Source organism: Carlito syrichta, unplaced genomic scaffold (genome assembly GCF_000164805.1).
Source record: "Carlito syrichta isolate Samal-C Ts95f unplaced genomic scaffold, Tarsius_syrichta-2.0.1 Scaffold315821, whole genome shotgun sequence".
NCBI lineage: Eukaryota > Metazoa > Chordata > Mammalia > Primates > Tarsiidae > Carlito > Carlito syrichta.
In genome coordinates, this window is record NW_007259917.1 from 477,494 (window position 1) to 499,653 (window position 22,160).

The following is a 22,160-nucleotide window of genomic DNA, read 5'->3' on the forward strand; positions in this document are numbered from 1 at the left end:
TCTTGTATGTGGGGAAGTCAGTAAGATAAGCAACAGTCATGAGAAGCTTCAAGAAAAGCTCTTCAAAGTGTTGACTTCGTTGTTAGTTCACTTTTGCTTGTCTGCTCCATCCATTTATTTCTGCCGGCAACTTGGTTGTAATGACTGGAGTTTTTGCAACCATCCTACATAATTAGGAACTGCTGATGACATTATGAAGCTGTAATCAGTCCTGAATAGCAAATAATTGTATCTATCATTCTAAGAGTGAAAAACTTGCCTTTCTTAAGAAGCTATTTTGGGAGACTTTATCATAACAACTGAGGTAGTTTAAAGATGACCACAAATTATTTTCAACTCTTGCTCTAGAGAGGTAGAATTTTTCTTCCTTATCTGTGCTAGTTTTGTGGCCTGTTTTAACCAGTAGAGTGTAGCAACGGTTCTACATTGTTTTTTTCTAGGTCTGGTCTTTAAAGGATCTGCAGCTTCCACCTCTGCCACTGAGGATATCTTCACTGGAAACCTGGTTGCCATGCTGTGAGAAATCCAAGTCACATGGCAAGACCACAAAGAGAAAAACGGAGACACTCTGATACACAGAACCAACTATGCTCTCAGTTGATAGCCTTCACTGATTTCAGTCAAGTAAGTGAGCCTTCTGGATGTTCCAACCCAGTTAACTCCCCAGATAACTGCAGCCCTTACTAATATATCAAGCCAATGAATCACACAGTTCAGCCCAGACCTTGAGATGATACTACTCAAAGTATAAGATATTAAGTCATCATGTCTCCAGATGACTTTAGCCCCAGCTCACACCATCTGGAACAGAAGAACCACCCAGCTAAGTCTAGTCAACCCACAGTTTCATGAGACATAATAAATGGTTGTTGCTGCTTTAAGGTAATATGGCAACTGAAAATAAGAACTATGCAGGCATAGAATTAAGAATGAAAGAAGGAAAAGGTGATCCCATCAGAAGAACTCTACCCACTGACCTGAGGGCATTGCCTGAAATTTGACCACCTATCCTAGGCTGTGAGTAGCTGCAGAGTCTATTATAAAACTTCAAATCTCAAGCATACATTGATAGTTTAGGAATATAGGAGCCTAATTCTTAGCCTAACTGTGTATTTTGAAACCCCTCGAGCTAAGAAACAAACATGAAAACTGGCCTAGTAGTGATAAATCTTCAGACGTCTAGAAAAAACAAAAATAAAACTATCTCACAAGTCTGCCAGCATAACTCTGGGCACATAAGACACCACCCTACTGAAGATAAACTAATGGATGAGAATTACAAAGCACATGAGGAAATCTAGTATATGATTTGCAGTTCAGTCATTGAATGAAAAAACAATAAGCGATAGAGAAAGAAGAAAGAAACTTTAAAATTAATATGTTTAAGATATTCAAAAATATAAGGAAAGGATTAAAGTATGTAAAGTAATAATGGAATATCATGAAAAGGGAATAGTTGAACAAAAAACGGAATACAAATTCCAGAAATGAAAAATAAAGTAATTGAAATTTTAAAAAGTCTTAAAGGACGAACTAAATGTTAGACTATATACATCTTATACATACACAGTCACATAAAGAATTAGTAAATTTGAAGTAAGTCCTGAGCTATCACTTAAGATATAGCATAAATAACTAAAGTCAAAAAGATAAGTTAAAAGCTCTAATGAGATTCTAGAAATATAACATAAAGCAGTTACAGTGGGTTGTGTAATTTTTTCCAGAAATAAAGAAATACTTGAGTCCCTGAGTTAAAAAATGATCCTGAATCTCAAATAGCATTTCCTACATAACTGAGTAGTTGGTATAATTATATATATACACACATATATTTTATATACACATATATGTACAATTAATATGATATTTTGACTTCATTAGAAAATAACTCGTTTTCATATCACGCATTTTATTTATTTTTTATTTATTTATTTTTTTGAGTTGGAGTCTCACTCAGTCGCCCAGACTAGAGTGCAGTGGCCGCTCCTCGCCACCACAGCCTCGGCCTGCTGGGCTCTGGCAATCCTTCCTCCTCAGCCTTCCAAGGAGCTGGAACTACAGGCGCACGCTACCACGCCCGGCTAATTTTTTTTGATTTATTGTAGAGATGAGGTCTCTCCAAGTTGCCCAGGCGGGTCTCGAACCCACGGGCTCAGGCAATTCACTCACCTCAGCCTCCCGAAGCGCGAGATTACAGACTGAGCCACCAAGCCTGGCCTCATGCATTTTATAATTTCCTAATGATGGGACTAGATCTTTGTTTTATCTTTCTTCTTCATTTTTCTGGCCCTTTTCTCCATACCCATGCCTTTCCTCACTGTATCCTCCTTATCAGGAATGCTCAATTCCATCTCCAATGTCTAGCTGAGCTCCACCACCTCCTAGATACCTCCTCTGACTACCTAAGAGCAATGTCTCTATTTTCTCTAAAATTTCACAGCCCTGAAGTTTGTGCACTTATTTGCCTTATAGTCCACTGGCTTTTCAATTAGATCTTGGAAGGTCTTTCAGCTTGGAGGTCTCAGTTCATATTTCTGTGTGGTCCCTGTGACTTAGTTTATTCTCTATAAATGTTGCCTTCCAAAGGTTTGTGAGAGTAACTTTTGGGGCTATCAAAGTGACAATGTGTCTTAAAAACATAAAAGTATTGCTGCACTTCTACAAAAATAACAAACACGACTACTATTTATCACTACTACCGCATCAACTACTGCCACTAGTAGTACTGCTTTTACTACTAATGGCTAACCAAGGCTTCAAGTAGAAAAACAAAAAGGCTTAAGTAGAATTTTCCAGTGAGCCTGTGGAGGAAGAAGATTGTTGAGTAGCAGCAGTGAAAGTAGGTAGAGGGAAGAATTTCTGAAAAGGCTGGAGAAAAGTGAAAGGGGGGGTAAGGTTAGAGGAGAAAGAATACTGTGAAAGGGAAAGAAACGAGGACTAAATTCACTCTCTGGTTGGGTAGGATGCTGGGAATGAATGAAAAACAAATTAAAACAAGAAAAGAACCACACACAAAAAAATGTAATGCAATTTATTATCATGTGAGGAAAAGCCTCTCAGGCTTATAAGAGATACAGAGGTTGCTTGCCCAAGAGCAAGCCTAAAGAATGGTTCAGAGGACCAAGGTTGTCAAGTCCACAAAACCATTGAGATGTAGCATCATTCTTTCAGTGACTCAGGGAATCACTTCAGAGGTCACAGAGGCCAAGAGCCTTCTCAGGATACAGTCTTGTGTCAATCCAACTTGGATGGGAGCTGGAGCTTCATGGATGCAGCGCCTGGGGCTCAGCCAAGAGCTGAGTGCTTTGATTCCTCTCCCACCTTCAGATCACAGAGTGTTGAGGCTGAAGAAGTATCTGAATCAGTATCACCAGCAACCATTGACCTTTGAATTCTAACCAAGTGGGTTCATTTCCATAGCCTTTAATTTTTACTATCTTCATAGAAAAAAATACCTTTAATCCCAAATTTCTTTAATCTCCTGGACTAAGTTCCTATCATGTTATCCCTCCAAAGTCAGATTATTCTTTTCTTGGTTGGCTTATTAACTGAATTTTCTATTATTGTGTGTGATAGCTCTTGATTTAAAAAGTCTTGCTGAACACATCAATCTGTCTTGTTGCTGACTTTCAACTTCCTGGCTCAATCAATCACAAAACACTCTAATCCTTCTTGGCTTGTCCCAAATTATATTTGATACCAGTCCAACCTTATCTTTAATAAGCTCACCTAGGTAATTTGCATATAATAAACAAATTAGGTCTTCCAATGATTATTTATAGGGTGCCAGAGCTATAAATCAACCTAGAAATAACCTGGTAGGAGAGGCTTTCTGACTAAATGGGGAACAGAACCTAATAATCAAAGTTAATTTCTTTTCTCAAATTCAGTTTGTTCTTTACAAGTACAGAGTTCCATTAGTCATCTATAACTAACTGCTAGATTCAGATCAAGAATGAAACTCATGCTACTATTTTGGATGTTTTTGGCATCAGTTCTTTGATTCTTTTGAGCACATGACCACAGATTTGTGATTTTTCTTGAATCTACTCTAATAGCATACTGTAAATATATGTATGGAATGACATAGAGAAGAGACATAGGCTTCCAAGATTCTTCCTCTGGCTCTATCATACAATACTTTTGAGTTTTGGGGCAATACTTCCCCATTTTCCCCACTCTAAATTGAGGAGGGGCTCATGGATAGGCTTCAAGTGGTCTGTGAACACTTGAAATGTCGTGCAACATTTTTGATGTGTTTGTGCACTTTTTCCTTTTAGAACCAGGTCCACAGTTTTAATCAGAATCTATCTCTAACATCAAAGGCAAAGAAAGTACATATTAGTGAATATACCACTCCTATTTAAGTCCTTACATAATATGATCTGATTATTATTTAATGTACTTAAGGGAGAATTTTTCAGGAAATCAAAGTTTTATGTACAAAAGTTGACTGTATCTACAAATTAGGAGTGTTGTGAGGAAAAATTTACTTTTTGGTAAACAATCCTGGGATAATTGGTCATTTATGTGGAAAAATTAAATTTTTATCTTGCACTGTACAGTGACAAATAAATTATATAGATAAATAAACTAAATGTGAAAGCCAGAGTTAAAAAATAGAAGGTATGGGATAATATCCAGAATTAAAATAGTTTTAAAATATGACAAAAATTATGCATCATAGAGGAAAATACTGATAAACTTTACTACCAAATAGTTGCAAGCTTCTGTATGATCAAAGACTTCTAAACAACATTTTAAAACATACCACAAACCAGAACAAGGTATTTCAAAAACATATAATGCACTAAGTATTAACATCTTGAAATATTAAATGTTTTTATATATTAATAAGAAAAAATACAAAAATAGGAAGTGGGAAAAAGATACGAAGAGGTAACAAAGACAAAAGTCAGTATGAATGGCTCTGCCATTCATGTCCTTTCCAAGTATGACATCCCCTATCATTTCTATACCCCTTACTCATTGTGCAGCTTATTTTACAGTGTATTCTGTGCCTTTTACCTTGGTTATATATGTTATTTGGGCAACTCTTCCTGCTAAATCCTTGGAGGACAAACACTCCGTTTTAAACTTTCAAATATATCCATCAGACAGCCCCTGGCACACCACTGGATACCCAGGAGAAACTCAATGAATATCACATATATATTTTTACATTTTAACATCTCTGAAATTGAGATGCACATTACAATCAGTGGCATTTGACGCTGTCAACCAGGCAGCATTCAAGGCGTCATTGCCATTGACTGCATGGGCATGGACTTGGTTCTCACTAGTCGTATTATCATCACTTCAGTTGAGTTGTGTGCATCGTTGGCATTGTATTTGTTGAGTTTAATTGCCCTTCAAAATACATTTTAAAAGATTACACTCTGACTTGACATTGATACAAAATGTTACAGTGGAAGTAGAAGGTAAGGAAACAAAGTAGTGGGACAAAAATATCTGTCAAGCAAATATTTGTCACTGCCAAATGGCCTTAATTCCACATTTTCTTGCAAAATAAAGACCAGTTACTCTGTGGGATCTCAGAAATGAAGGGACCCAAAAGTAGATGAAGCTGTGGAAAATTCTTTCTCTGAAATACATGCAAAAAGATTGCCTAAAATAGGCCAAACACTACAACTGAAGGCAAGTGGAATTGCCAAGTCTCTTCCAAAGGAAATTAGAACAAATGAAGGGCTGATACGACTAGCTCATACTGACTCTTAATCAAGAATGTATCAGCATGAAAACTTGAAAAATGCATGTCAGAGGCATGAAAGAAAATTCTAGATGCATTAGTGAAGAACTCTTTTAAGAAATGCTGCCTCCTCAGTGCACTTAATGGAATAGAAGATGATATGGTTGGATAAATACAAATGTTGACTCTGATATCATATTCTAAATATAAAGAACAAATGGAAATGCCTTAACTAGTTTATTTCACTTTTATTATTTTTTTCTGCATGCACATTAGTGAGAGTTGATAAAAATCTGGCCAAATATGTCTAAAAGATTTCTTTCAATAAACTTATAGAATAAACAGCAGTAAGTGATTTTTGAAAATGTGTCGCAGTTATATATAAATAAAGGTAGTTCTGTATTTGAGGTAATAGACATGATCACTTTTATTAGGTTGTGCTTTATCCTTCCACTGAAATTAGCCTAGTCTTGTGACTAGCTTTGGGTTTCCAGCTTTGAGGGATAGAAAATAGCAGACGTGCTGGTTTCAGCCCTAGCTTTTAAAGGACCTGGAAACTTCTTACTTTTGTTCTTCGGGAACCTAGAGACTGTGCTATCAAGAAGCTAGTCTAGACTATTGGAGAAGAAAGGCCACCTGGGGGAGGAATGAGGCACCGAAGTGATTGCCAAGATCAAATGCCAGAAATGTGAGAGAGGCCTTATTTGGTATTCCTGCCCAAGCTGAATGCAGCTGAGTGAGAAACCTCAGCTAACACCACGTGAAGCAAAGACACTCAGCTGAGCCCAGCCAACTCACAGAATTATGAGCAATAATAAATCATTATTGTTTTAAGGACCTACGTTTTGGGGGTGCTTTGTTATGAAACGATAGATAATTAAAAGAGATTTGCCCTACGCAAAGGGGTTGCCATCACAAAAACCTCCAACGTGTGATATTGGTGTTACAATGGAATGGTGGGAAATGTGGGGTGGAGGTGCGTGGCAAATGGGCAGCAAGGGGATCATGGCAAAGCAGCAAAGAAAGCTGTTCATAAACGCTAGAAATGGTAAGCCCTTAATGTGGGCATCACTACTGAAGGCTGAAAGCCAGAGAGAAGAAAGTTAGTGGCAGAGTCATTAGCACTACTGCCACCTTGGAAAAAGATAAATTACCTAGTAAACTGGTGGATCTAGTTAAGAACATTTCCAGGCGGACTGCTAAAAGTATTAACTGGCTTCTTTTAGAAGTGTATCATGAAGTGTTGCAAGGGAAAATTGAGCTAAAAATGAGCAATCTAGTTTTTTAGTAGAATTTAGAACAAATATAGAGAATTTAGGCCATTTTCTCCAGATGGCAAAACAATTGCCAGAGGAAGGAATAATCTCATGGAAAACAGCAAGTCTAGAGGATGTTCAATGAAATCTGGAGTATTTTCAGTAGAAGTGGCCTCAGGTTGAAATGAAATCAAGAATGTGCCTAAAAGGCTCATTATTTTCCTTCCTTCCTTCCTTCCTTCCTTCCTTCCTTCCTTCCTTCCTTCCTTCCTTCCTTCCTTCCTTCCTTCTTTTCCTTTTCTCTTTCTTTCTCTTTTGGGCTCCTTCTGCCTCAGTCTCCTAAGTAGTTGGCTGGTAGTTTTCTTCTATTACTTGCTTGTTGAGTGTTTTTGTTTTGAAAGGATGTTGAATTTTGTCAAATGCTTTAAATAAATTTAGATAATCATGTATTATTTCTTTTACTTCATTCTGTTAATGTGATATATTATATTGGTTGATTCTTGTATGTTGAGTCATCCTTGCAGTCCAGCAATAGATACCACTGGTCATGGTATATAAGCCTTTTTAAGATGGTACTAAATTCAGGTTTTATCTGAATTTGTAAAATTAAGTTGTAGATTTAAGAACTTTCTTCATTTTTAATGTGCTTACATCTGTACATTTTTTCTTTTAGCATGGTTTTTGCTGCATTTAGAATGTTTTGGTACATTTTGATTGTTATCATTTATCTCAAGATATTTTCTAGTTTTCTTTGATATTTCTTCCACCCACTGGCTGTTTAAAAGTGTATTGTTAAATTTTCACATGTTTTTGAATGTTTATCTGTTATTGATTTATCGTTTCATTCCATTGTGATCAGAATAGATACTCTGTATAACTACAATCTTTAAAAAATTTTAAATTTAGTAAGATTTGCTTTATGATCTAATATATATATCCTGGAGAATGTCCCATGTACACTTGAGGAAAATGCATGTTCTATTGTTATTGAGTTGAGTGTTATGCATATATCTGATTGGTCTGATTGATTTTTTGGGGGGAGGGCTGGGGTCTCACTCTTGTTGTATAGGCACAATCACGGCTCTCTGCAGCCTCAACCTCCTGGGCTCAAGTGATCCTGCTGCCTCAGCTTCCTGAGTGTTGGGGCTCCAGGCACACACTTCAATGCCCAACTAACTTTTTCCATTTGCTGTAGATACAGGGTCTCACTATGTTGCTTAGGCTGGTCTTGAACTCCTGGCTTCAAGTGATCCTCCCACCTCAGTCTCCCAAGATGCTGGGATTTCAGGCTTGAGCCACTGTACCTGACCTCCAATTGATTTATAATGTTCTCACATTCTCCATTTCTTGGTTGATCTTTGTTCTGTTTATTCTATCCATTATAGAAAGTGGGATATTGAAGTTTCCAACTATTATTGTAGAATTCTGTTTCTCCCTTCAATTCTGCCAATGTCTGCTTCATCTGTTTTAGAGTTCTGATGTTTTGTGCATATATGTTTATAGTTGTTATATTTTCTTGGTATGTTGATCCTTTGATCAATATATAACATCCTTCTTTGTCTATTTAACAGTTTTGACTTAAAGTTTATTTCATCTAATATAAGCATAGCCATCTTGGCGCTCTTTTGGTTACTATATCATGGAAGATCTTCATTCATCCTTTAATTTTCAATGTATTTATGACTTTAGAACTAAAGTAAGTCTCTTATAGAAAACATATAGTCCAATCATATTTTTAAATCTATGCTGCCAATATATTATTTTCACTGGGGAAGTTAATCTATTTATATTTAGAGTAATTACGAATAAGAAATTATTTTTTTCCCTCATTCTGTCCAGTACTGTTTTCTTTTGTGTTTAGTGGATTTTTTAATGGTTTTATAAGTTGATTCTCTTCTCATTTCCAGTTGCATACATCCAATAGATATTATCTCTGTGGTTACCATGGTCATCACATATGACATCCTAAAATTATAACAACCTAATTTGAATGGACATCAACTTAACCTCTACTGTTATAAAATTCTTTTTCATTACATTATTGATGTAACAAATTACAACTTTATATATTGTGTTCACTAAAAAACTTATAGGGTTGTTTGCAATTTTTTTGAATCTTGTAGAATATAAACCAAAAGTACAATAATATTGGTTTGTATATTTGCCCTTGTATCTACCTTTACTAAAGATCTTTATATCTTTATGTGACTTTGAGTTACTGCTTAGCATCATTTTATTTCATAGTTAAGGACTTCCTTTAGCAGTTCTTATAGGGTAGATTTAATGGTAATGAACCCTCTCAGCTGTTGTCTAGGAATGTCTCATTTCTTCCTCATTTTTGAGGGACAGTTTTATTTGATATAGAATGTTTGGTTGACAGTTGTTTTATTTCAGCAATTTAAATATGTCATATGATGATATTGAGGATCCCTTCTATCTGACAAATTGAGTCACTCTTGCTGCTTTCAAGAGTCGCTTTTTGTCATAAAATAGTTTTATTGTAACATGTTTCCATATAACTCTTTTTTGAATTTATTCTATTTGTAGTTTGTTGAGCTTCTTTGATTTATACATAGATATATTTAATCAAATTTAGGAAAATTTTGGCCATTGTTTCTTCAAATAATCTTCTGTTTCTTTCTCTCCTCTCCTTCTGAAACTTTCATAATGCATACATTGTTCTGCTTGATGGTGTCCTACATATCCCTTATAGTCTGGCCACTTTTCTTTATTTTTTTCCTTTTTGCCCTTCAGACTGAGTTATTTCAATTTTCCTGTCTTCAAGTTCACTGATTTTTCTTCTTGCTTCAGTCTGTTGTTCAATTTCAGTAGTGATTATTGCAATTTAGTTATTGCTTTTTTTTAGATCCAGAATATATATTTTATTTTTATTTTTATTTTTTTAATTTTATTTTTATTTTTTATTTTTAATGTAAATATTTGGGATACAATTCAGGGTTAGGTATATAAATATTGACCATGCAGGTACCCCTGTTAATGATGTAAGCCCCTCCCTGCCCTAGCAGTTTCCCTTAACTGCCAATCCCACACCCCCACCAACAGTTTCCCATTACTGCCAATCGCTTTCTTATAGCATTATAATTGTTCAAGTTTCTCTAATGAGTGAGAACTTATGAAACTCTATTCTTTGTTTCTGTGATAAATCACTGAGTATGATTGACGCCAAATCCATCCAGGTTGCTGCAAAGTCCATATATTTGTCATTCTTTATGGATGCATAATATTCCATTGTGTATATGTACCACATTTTTTTTAATATAGTTCAGCTTCGATGGGCAACACTGTTGGTTCCATGTTTTTGCTATTGTGAGTAGAGCTGCAGTAAACATTTGTATGCAGGTATCTTCTTTATAGAATAATTTAAGTAACTTCAGGTATATTCCCAATAGGGGAACTGCTGGGTCATATGGAAGGTCAATTGCTAGTTCTTTCAGAAATCTCCAGACTGTTTTCCAGAAAGGTTGTACAAGTTTGCATTCCCACCAGCAGTGTAGACGTGTTCCTTTTTCTCCACATCCTTGCCAACATCTGTTGTTTGTGTTATTAATGATGGCCATTCTTACAGGGGTTAGGTGGTATCTCCATGTGGTTTTGATTTGCATTTCTCTGATGATGAGTGAGGCTGAGCACTTTTTCATGTGTCTGTTGGCTGCCTGTATATCTTCTTTTGAGAAGTGTCTATTCATGTCTTTGCATCTTTCTAACCAGAGAAGTAAAAGACCTTTACAATGAGAATTACAAAACACTGCTCAAAGAAATCCAAGGAGACACAAACAAATGGAAAAATATGCCATGCTCATGGATAGGAAGAATCAACATTGTTAAGATGTCCATCCTACCAAAGGCAATCTACAGATTCAACGCAGTACCCATTAAGTTACCAACATCATTCTTCTCAGACCTGGAAATGACAATACAGAAATTCACATGGAAACATAAATGACCACAAACAGCCAAAACAATCCTTAGCAAGAGAAACAAAGCAGGAGATATCACACTTCCAGAAGCCAAACTCTACTATAAAGCTACAGTAATCAAAACAGCCTGGTATTGGTGTAAAAACAGGCACATAGACCAATGGAACAGGATAGAGATTCTGAAAGCAAAGCCTCAATTCCTCAACCAACTCATCTTTGAAAACCTCCAACAACAACTACTGGGGAGAGGAAAACCTATTCAGTAAATGGTGCTGGGAAAACTGGCTGACCATATGCAGAAGACTGAAACAGGACCCCTACTTATCACATCCATAAAAATTAACTCTAAATGGATCAAAGATCTAAATGTAAAACCTCAAACTATAAGAATCTTAGAAAATGCAGGAGACACCCTTATGGAAATAGGAACTGGCAACCAATTCCTATCCAGAACCCTAAAGGCCAAGACCTTAAGAAATAAGGTAGACAAGTGGGACCTCATCAAATTAACGAGCTTCTGCAAAGTGAAAGAAACCATCAAGAGAGCAGGGAGACAGTCCACAGAATGGGAAAAAATATTTGCCAACTGTATATCTGACAAAGGTCTAACATCTAGGATCTACAAGGAACTCAAATGCACTGAAGGGAAAAAAAACAAACAGAATATATTTTTAAATCATTTCTATCTCTTATTGATATTTTGCTTTGTTCATTTTACAGGTTTCATTTAATTTTTTTGTCTGTGTCTTCCTTTAGTTCTTTGAGAATGCTGACAATAGCTGTTTTAAAGTCTTTATCTAGTAAATCCAATGTCTCTGTTTCTTCAAGGATGATTTCTGCCAATTAATTTTGTTCATTTGAATGTACAATATTTTGCTGGTTTTTTTGTGTGTACCTTTCATTTTTTCTTGAAAACTGAATATTTGAAAAAAACAGTCACTCCTCCCAGTCTTTACAGACTGTCTTTGGACCAGGCACAATGAGTAGCTGGGTTTACTCTGAACCTAAGGATCAATCTGAGGTGATATCTTCAGGTCTTCTTATGGCTTTTCTGAGGGTGCATTTTGTCTGGATTTACAAATGGTTTCTCAATTCCCCTGAATACACAGCTGCTTTTGAATGTCAATTTTCCAAAGAGTCTTACTCCAGATTCTCCTTGGGGTCTTCTGTGATCTATTGACTTTTCTCCACTCATATTCTCTTGCCTCAGTTATCTGTGAGCCCATAGTCATACTGCATCTTTGTCAAGCAGTGCCTGCTGCTTTTCCCCATCTAATATCTGAGTTAGGCAAGACAGAGACTAGTTCTTCAGGCAGCCCCAGAAAAGTTAGAACATTGGAAATATGGTCTTCTCTGCTACCTCTGGTTCAACTGGGCTATAGTCTCCTCATGACTAAGACCATATCATGCCAGAGGGATGTTGGGATAGGGATGAATACAAATGTCATGAAATGTCCTACTATTTTGAATATGGCTGTTTATTTATTAAACATTTGCTTGGTTGCTGTTGACTTTTTTTCCCTCATAGCTCCAATATGATTAGTTCAGGAGGTTCTGATTTTTTAAAAAAATATTTTCATGGGGGAACCAGGACTTGGAACTTTCCAGTCTACCATTTTGCTGACATCATTCCATTTTACCCTTTTTTGAATGAGACCATCTCTTGAAGTTATCCAATCCATGTCTCACCATTGTATGAAGCATTTTAGGGCAGATAATTTGTTTTTTTAGTTTGTAGATGTCCAAATAAAAAAATGTTGCACTGAGGAGACTCATATATATCTGAACCTGATGTAGATGATAACATTTTCACTTTGAGTTATTGCCATACTGGAGTGATAACTTTAGGAGAGATTGCACATATTTTGCATGTGGGGGAGATATAAATGTTGCTGCCAGGGTGATATGGAAGCCCTCTATTGTCTGTCCATGTTGCCAAATCCTTAAAGAAAGGCATAATTTATCTCCTTTATCTCCTTATCTATCTCCTATATATTCCCATGAAGTCACTTTAGAACACCCCTAACCCCCCTGAAGACTGTGCTCACTCAACTGAAAGAGATGAATCCCTTTTTGCCAGTGGTAGCAGATTTAAAAATATAGCGCCCATGTAGTCATATGCCTTGTAATTTGTCTAACTTTTTGCTTATTATAACTACCAATCAACAATATGTTTTAGTGAATAATGTTTTATTTTGTAATAGGCTCTGTTCACTCCCTTACTCTTCAGGTTAATCAACTCTTCAGTTTGGTGTTACTGATAACAACTGTTGGTGTCCGGCACCAGGAAATGTGAACCATAAATGTTACTATTGACAACATGCAGCTGTAACTTAAGTTCTATACAATGCTCTGTCAGTCATGTAGTCAATGTATAGGTACCAGCATCCTTAAACTTATAAAAACGAATTATAAAACCTAAGGGGGAGCAGACCGGTTCCAGAAATGCCAGGAGCCAGGTTCTGTCTCCCTGAATTCTGAATTCAGAAATATACTTTTTACTGCCAGTTTCCTGCCTCTTAATTGATTGGCATTGAGAGATAACAGCCAGGCAATGCTTGTCTACATAATAAGAATTGAATATGTATAATAATTATTATTATTATTACTGTACATGGCTTCATCTAATATCCTTTCTGGTGAGCACTAGGAGCCTTATGTCAGGTATTGCTTTAGGTCCTAGAACCTTCATGCTGTAAACCATCTTTGTGGGCTCTCTACCACAGGGAAAGTGGCTACATCATGAGTCTGTGTTCTATACCCGATCGATGCATGTATTTCATTCTGAAACCATCAAGTAGCCATGCCTCCTCTCTACCTCAGACAATCTTTGCTCTTTGAAGCAATAGAATGGCTTTATAGTTGTTGTCTGAAGAACACAGACTTTGAAAAATGCTTGTTTATTAAAAGTAAAAATGCTCCTAGAGATGTTTCATATTTCTTACCTTTTTCATGTTTCTTACTTTTTCTTTTTCACCAACCCAATAAACAGCCATGTTCCAAGGAGTATTTGAAAAATAAAATATTTTCTAGTTTACTTTACATTAATTTAGTCACTTCTTAGTTCAGACATTTTTCAAGTGTTCATTTTGTTTTGACATGTGATTTTGATGTGGAGGGTTTCATCTACAGCCTTCAGAACTCCCTTGATTTCATTTATTTGCTGTAGGGCCAGAGTTCCACATGTCTTAAGTCTTCCACCAAACAGCCCTCTGCAAAGTAGCCAAGACCCCGTGATCTCCATGGTAGCTTCAGATCATTTTATTTCTGATCAAACTTCCAGGTTTACTGACAGTATTATCTGCCACATACCAAGATACCCTAACACTTAGTAACTTAAAACATTAACAATTACCTATTATCTCTCACAGTTTCTGTGGGTTAGATATTTGGAAAAGCACGGCTGATTGTTCTGTCTTGGGACCTCTCGTGAGGTAACAGTCAGATGTCAGCTGGGGTTGTAGTCATGTGAAGGTTTGACTATGGCTGGAGAATCTACTTCCAAGATGGCCACAAAGGTGACCATTTAGAGCTGGTTGTTGGTAGGAAGTTCTAGTTCCTCTTCTAGTGGGTCTTTCTACAAGCTTTTTCAAGTCTTTTAACAGTATGGTGATTGGCTTCTCTCAGAGCAAAAGATCCAAGAGATCAAGGAAGAAGCTTCCCGCATGCTCTGTGGGGAACACTGGCATGACAACATGCAGCTGTAACTTGGCAGGCCCCCAAGGGGACTTTATAAAGAAGGAAATGCTAGAAGGTGAGGACTGCTGGAGGCCATCTTGAAGACTGACTGCCACATCATCGTACTGCATTGAGTTTTCTAGAGTAAGTCCGAATTTAAAATTCTGACCAGCTTGACTATGAACTATATATCTCAGGAAAAAAGGTTATCTAGCAATTTGTGAAAGTGCCTTTCTCCTTGACTTTCTTCAAAGCTGTCATTCCTAATCAATGTTTCTAGTATTGATTATCTTATTTATTTGACCCTTAACAACATCTCTTATTATAGAACACAGGAAGGGAAAGGGAAGGAGGAAAAGAGGATGGGAAGTTAAAAAAAATTGAGGACAATTCATATTTAAGGAGCGTTTTTTAGTATTTCATTTTAAAGAATCAGGTCCACTCATAGTTTCCAAAATTACACTTCCTCCGTAAGTTGTATCAGCTTGCTCCCTGGTGTTCCCCCCTCTCTTTTTCTTTTTAACTGGCTCTCATGCTGCTTCTGTGATGTGAAAAGGCACTTTTACAGATATGGTCATCTTGGTTCAGATCTTTGCATATAATAGACTATTTAACATTTCTCATCAATGTAGAACATATATGTCAATTAAAATTTTGGCCAGCATATGCTCTACAGATCTGTTGTTTTGGAAAAAAATAAATATATGGGCATTTTAAAGCTCAGATCTACACTGATGCTGCTACCTACAATTGAGTTTTCCTTTTGTTAATCTGTGTAGTTTTTTCTCTGGGCCATGCAGGCCTCCTGCTGGAGTATTTGGATACTTAGGCAGGATACTCTAAGGGGTAAGATTCAGTCTCTGACATCAGAAACCTGAGTGTGAATCTTGGTTATGCCAATTAGTAACTGAGGAACCACTGGGAGAGTTATTTAGTCTCTAAGTTTTAGTTTTCTCATCTATACAATGAGGATAAAATAGCCAACTTTGTAAGGATACCAGTTTGACACCAATCTCGTCTGCTGTCCTCAAAAATTGGTTTTTGAAGTGGAATCTAAAGCAACAATAGTCATTTGTGTTGTTTTGTGAAGTAAAATGGTGCAAGTGAAAGTGCTTTGAAAAGCTAAGAGCACTCTGACAATATTCAGGAAACATACCGTATGTATGTAAGTGAATTCAGATGACTTCTATTCTCAGAAATATCCAGTTTGTCACACTAGTAGATACATTCAGCTCAAAACAGCATAGTTAAACTTTAGCTTAAACATAATTCAGACACTTAAAAAAATTTTAAACTTAATATTGAATGAAAATCAAGCCTTAATTTTTGGAGAAAATATTCAGTTTCTGTCTTTGGTGTCTTGACAGACATGGGGTTCTTCTAATGAATGAAAAAATACAGTGGTTGCTAGTTTTTCTTTGTGTATTTCAGTAGACTATCTTCTCCACACATCTTAAGTAAGTACTTAAGTAAGTACACATCTTACTTTGGAGACCACTGCTCTCTCTCTGTTGAACAAGAATAAATTGTCAATTAATACAACAAAGAGATACTACTACAGACATATTAAAATTGGCAAAAATCTGAAATATCAACAATCCCAAATGATGGTGAAAATGTGGAACAGCAGAGACTCTCGTTCACTGCTGATGGGAATGTGAAATGATACAGCCACTTGATAAGACGGGTTGATGGTTTCTTACAAAATGAAACATACTCTTATCATATAACCCAGCAGTTGTGTTCCTTGGTGTTTAGCCAGAAATGGAGAAAATTTAGTTCCACACAAAAATCAAAACATGAATATTTATAGTAGCTTTATTCATAATGGTCAAAGCTTGGAAGAGCCAAGATATTCTTCAATAGGTGAGTGAATAAATAAACTGTGGTCATCCATTCAATGGAATATTATTCAGCAATAAAAAGAAATGCGCTATCAGGCCACAGAAAATCATGGAGGAAACTTAAATGCATATTGCTGTGATAGAAGCCAACCTGAAAAGGTTGCATACTGTATGATTCCAAGTATATGACATCCTGGAAAAGGCAATGAAACGATCAGTGGTTGACAGGATTTTGGATACTGGGGGAAGGTGGGTAGAGGAAAGAATTGGTTTAGTGCAGAGCATTTTTAGAGCAGTGAGACAGTTCTGTATGATATTATAATGGTAGACACATATTATACATTAACCAAAACCCATGGAACTGCACAATGCAAACAGTGAGTTGCAATGCAAACTATGGACTTTAGTTAATAATAATGTATCAGTACTGACTCACAATTACAATAATGTACCACATTAATGCAAGATGTTAATAAGAGGGAAAACCAGGTGTAGGGGAAGAAGGAGCATATACAAACTCTGTACTTTATGCGTAATTTCCCTGTATACCTAAAACTGCTATGAAGAATGAAATTTATTTCAAAAAAATAAACTCTAAAAATAAAAAAGAATAAATGGTTTTTCTGACTGGGTTTTGACTTGGGTGATTACCAAATAAAGAATTCTTTGAGAATGATTGCCTCGTTGAAGTTCTGATGCACCATGTTTGGGAAATGATTAGCAAAGGACAATGTTTTTTAAAAAATATCCTAGTTGTGGTAAAAGATTGCACCCCTTTCTGGAAAGATGACTTTTAAGCAGGACGAATTTGGATCTGGGGTCCAATACTGAGCTGGCCGTGAAAAGTTCACTTAGCTGTTGTCTCAGTTTCCTCACCTGTAAAGTGAAGACAATTTATAATCTCTAAACTCATGAGGTTAGTGTGATAATTATTCTACAGAGTAGCTGTCTGTAAAAGGACTGGTGAGCAGTAGGTACCAATGAACAAATGGTTTTTACTGTTAGGCAAATCCAAGTAACTGCTCTAAGAACCATCACTACATATTCTACCTTGGTTTATGCATCCACTGAAATTAAGAATCATGATGTCTGCTAAAAATTCTCTCGACAATGCTCAGTATTACTGAAGCACGGGAAGTAACTGGGAACCGTAATAGTTGTAAGAAATGAAATAAAATGAGGCTAATGTAAATAAAAAGAAGTTACCTACTGGCTTTTCCCAATTAATTAGCATATGCACTTTCAATTATTCATACCTTTGGGAACTCATTTAGGCAATCAGGTATCCCATAAATATTCATTTTGTTTACCTTCAGTGTCTCTGTCATTAGGGTTGAAAATTGGCAGTGTTATTCTCAATATATTTCACAACTGGTTGCTTTGAAAAAAGTAACCTGGGACTAAATTCCTATGTCATGAATGGTGAAAACGATCTGCCTCATGAATGCTGAATTATCAGAGGGGTGCTCCGTGCGTGTTGTCACCTCCTGGGTAGAGGCTCCATCATCTATTTAAAGGCATGGATTCTCTCAGTGGGCCCGTGGATGGGAACGCAAAGGTGCGATTCTGACCTTCGGCCACTAGCATGTGCTCTTGAATAGTTTTTCATGGCAAATCAGGCGCTGGGCCCACAGGAACTGAGGCTACACCTCTGGTTCTAATTTGTTGAAGAGGCAGAAAGAATGTGATTTATAAGTGTACAACCATTGTGCCACCAACTCAGGCATGACTCCACATTAAGTGGCATTGGAAGATTCCAAGAGTGTTTGCAGAAGGAATTGTGCAATCAGGGTGGGCTACAGAACTTGCAGGTCTCAGCACAAAATGAAAATAAGGAGCCCTCATTTCAAAAATTAATAATTTCAAGACATCAACAGCAGGGCCTTTGAGTATGGGGCTCCTTGAAGCTGGCCCTGAGCACAGTACACTCATTAACTTCTCCCAAACTGTCCCACCTCAAACAAGTGACAGAACAGGGATGAATGACCCTTCTTGGTTGTTTGAAAATTCAATTTTGCATTATAGGTACTGTTTCTTGAGCACTTATTAGAGCCAGGCCCAGTGCTAGAGCCAGGCCCAGTGTAACTTCTCTTACATTATCTCCAATCCTTGTGGTATCCCTCCAAGATAGACTTTAATGTCTCTATTTTACAAACAAAGAAACTGAGTTTTAGAGAGAGCAAGTGATTTACTTGCACAGAACTGTAAGTGTCAGAATCGGGGTGAAAACCCAGGTCTGTTGTCTGACTCCAAAGGCCAAGTTCTTTCCATGCAGATCATACTGCTTTGTAGAGTTAGAAGTTATAAACTTTTGAAATACAAGCATGTGCAGCTTTGTGGTAATTTACCTGTTTTCAATAATTTTATTTACTTTCAAAGATTTTGCCACACTCCTCAGCTCCCTTCACCAGGCCCTGCACTCCCTTCTGTCAGCGACAGGAAGCACTGCAGGAAAATTTTGCAGAGCAAATTACAAGTGTGGCTTCCACCTCTTGCCCTCCAGGCTGCAGACAAAAGCTCTTTTCATTGTGTCAAAGGGATACAGTCAGCCGAACAGTATAAACTAGCAGGACGATTTAGTTTCCAAAGAGGAGGCTAGTCTAAACTTTTTGATCCACACTTGAAATAAATCAATATGGTGCAGGACGGGTCATGAAAGACCCTTTGAGAAGAGAAAGGTCTTCAGAGTGTGAAGAGGGGCCACGTCTTCCCTTAACTTTCCCCCTCCCAAATCAAAACCAGGGACCGAGTAGGGGGATACCATGGAATGGTCTCATATCGGGAGACAATTCCAGAATGTCCCCACCTTTGGGAAGGAAGGCTCCTTTTGTCTGGAGTTTAGCAAAGTGACTTCGGTTGCCATGAAGACCGAATGAGCATGAAGGGCTGTTTCAGGGTTTTGGGCTGCGCGCCTCTTGGAAACCACTGCTCTCTTGCAGCCAACAAACAGCATGAGTGGCCCAGCTTTCCCAAAGCTCGGCTGCTCATTAGAGCCATCAGTTAACCCCCTGCCCCTGCCCATTGCCTACTTATTGTAATTAATTTTATGGCCCCTTTAAAAAAAGAGAGCGAAAAGAAAAGGGAGACCTCTACATTTTATGCTACATTGCACAAGCAATTGAAAGTTGCAGGGAAAGAAGAAAAAAGATCCAAGCACCAAATGTTTAGCAGGCTTTTCTTCTATTTTAAATGAGCAACCTATTTAAATCAATTATCAGCTCAAAATGAGCAGGCTGATCTAATTAGTCTTGGCCCCTGGTGGGTTAATGAATGAAAAGGGAGGTGCTGGGTAGATGTGGTCTTTCTCTGGAGTCTTCAGAACTGACCACGCTAACACAGACCCCTTCTGGGTTGCTACGTCTTATCAGGCAGAATGTTGGAAAGACATAAAGAGAGACAGAGCGAGCAACAGAGAGAAAATGAGAGGGAAAGGGGAGAATTATTAGTTCCACCCACAGAATGACTAAGCATTGCATGGCATATTTTCAGGCTGAGTTTTACCATGCAGTGATCATTACCATTTGATAAGTAGCTCAGAATTGCAAATAAATCAATTTGTGTTTTCTTTAAGCATGTTTGAAATGGAACAATGTATTGACTTCAGAAGCAAACATGCTGTTGAGTGATGACAGCTCCAGCCCTGACTCTTGGCACGCAGAACCTCGCCCCACGTCCCACCCCTGTCATGTCTTACCCTTTATTTAATAACATTGGCCCCTGGACATTAATATATAGTTAATTAAGGAACTAATATGAGGAAGCAGGAGTGGGAAATGTGATGAACAATAAGTTTGTGAGTGTTAGACTGGAAGGTCTCAAGTTTCCCAGGGTTTTTTTTTTTAATGCATCTTTTCAAGTATTCCTCGGTGCAAGGAAGTAGATATTTGCTTTTGGGGTTATGACATTTCTTACCCCAAATGTTAACTCTCTGGTAAATGTTACAAGTATTTATGGTTTGAGAATTTGATATGCGTTACTTTTTGGGTTACTCTTTTCTAATGGAAATTGCATGGGCTTTGAGGTCAGACAGGCCAGCTTTGCTGCTGAAGTGCATGATCTTAGGTAACTTTCTTCCTACCTCCAGGCCTCAGCTTTCTCATCTTTAACATGGGGATCACTTCACTTAGTTGTTCTGAGAACTGAGTTGCTGTGTACCAACTGGTCATTGCACATGCCCTGCCTTTCCTTCTTCATTCGGGAGAGTGGACCCAAGGATGTTTTAGAAAAGGACAGAGGTCACCTTTTGTTTTCCAAAGTAATGCAATGAGGGCATGAATTTTTCTGACTTGATTTAGGTCACTTTTTCAAGACCCTACTTGAAGGAATGATAAAAATGAATCTCAGGGAACCAAGTTCTTGCCTCTCATTGAAAATGAAGAATAACAAGAGAGGTTCCGTAACTGCCCCGGCTGTTTACTTCAAGGTAGCAAACAGGCATTTCTGCATTAGAAAACTATCCGTGAAAAGTTGAAAAGAACCATCACTGTCATTAAGTTTTCAGGAGGCCAGTGATTCTGGGGCAGCGTTCACACTGCTTGAGCCAAGCTTATGATGGAAGGAGGTGAAGACCTTGGGGAACTGGTTCAAGACATACTACTAGGTGTGGAAGAGCCACTCTCCATATTTCCTCTACTCGTTTTTCCTCCTGATCCACCAGACAGTATTTTGTCTGGTTCGGAGAGATTGGGAAAATACTGAACCATCTTCAAACTACAAAATTAGTATGTTGCCTATGTGACATGCTGACAAACAGCTATGTCCTTTGAAACGTTTCTAGGAAGCCTCAGTCTTTTCTTGATAAAATGGCCTGAAACATTGGCATATATGGAAGTCAAAATCCCACTGTTTTATGATCACTCATGGTTCTTTCGGCAAGCCCTCTCCCCCCCATCCAGTGAGGCGAGAAATCCTCTTCACCTATCTCCCATTGTTTTTGATTAGAAAGTCTCACAGAGGAGCTACAATATGCTTTGTTGGAGATGAAAGTGGTAAATTTTGGAAGACGAGGGAAAAGTTTTGCAGAATCTCATGTGAACTGGATTTTGGCTTTGTGTGATGAAGAGTAGGCGTGGGAGCGTTCAGGAGCCCTAGAAAGGAATGCTGGAAGTAATTTGCTATTTTTAGAGACACAGAAAGACACAGAGAAAAAGGGAAGAAAAATCTTTTGCAGCCGGGAAATGCAAACTTGGTAGTTCGCCATAGTTTCAACGCAGGTTCTTACAATGATTTATTCAATTAACCTCTTGCTATAAGCGCCCATCTTTAAATAAGCAGAATCTGAGAACAACAATTATAACTTTGCTAACGAGAAGCTGGGTAAGTATTAAGTGTTTAAAAACCCCACTATTGGAGTCTGGTAATTTTTAAACATATAATTACCTCTTTTATTATACTTTGATTAGATTAAAATTAATGCATTATTAAGTCATGATATGTTCAACCATCTAGACCTCTGTACAGACACAGATAGCAATTCCTTTTTTTCCTCTTCCCCAGGTCTAAGTTAATTAAATTCCCTTTAATTATAATTTACTAAAAAGCTTCACTTTTGCCACTATTATGTCTTTTGAACTTTGAAATTTGAAAAAAAAAAAAGGACCTTAAAATGGTCTTTTACAGGAGAAATGAACTGTCAGCGAATTCAGGCAAAATTAATTATTTCAGCTTGATAAACCTTTTCATCTATTTGACTCCTTATACAGAAAAGCCAATTAATAATGTCAAACATGCTTTG

General features: G+C 37.3%; 1 long non-coding RNA gene across 1 annotated transcript in view; it reads left to right on the forward strand.

Moving 5' to 3' along the window:
* The window catches only part of LOC110594509, a 48,056-nt gene that overhangs the window by 5,660 nt on the left and 20,236 nt on the right, over positions 1-22,160 (forward strand). The window contains exon 2 of the long non-coding RNA XR_002481286.1: positions 441-624. This is a non-coding gene — a long non-coding RNA (uncharacterized LOC110594509). The remainder of the gene's footprint in view (positions 1-440; positions 625-22,160) is intronic.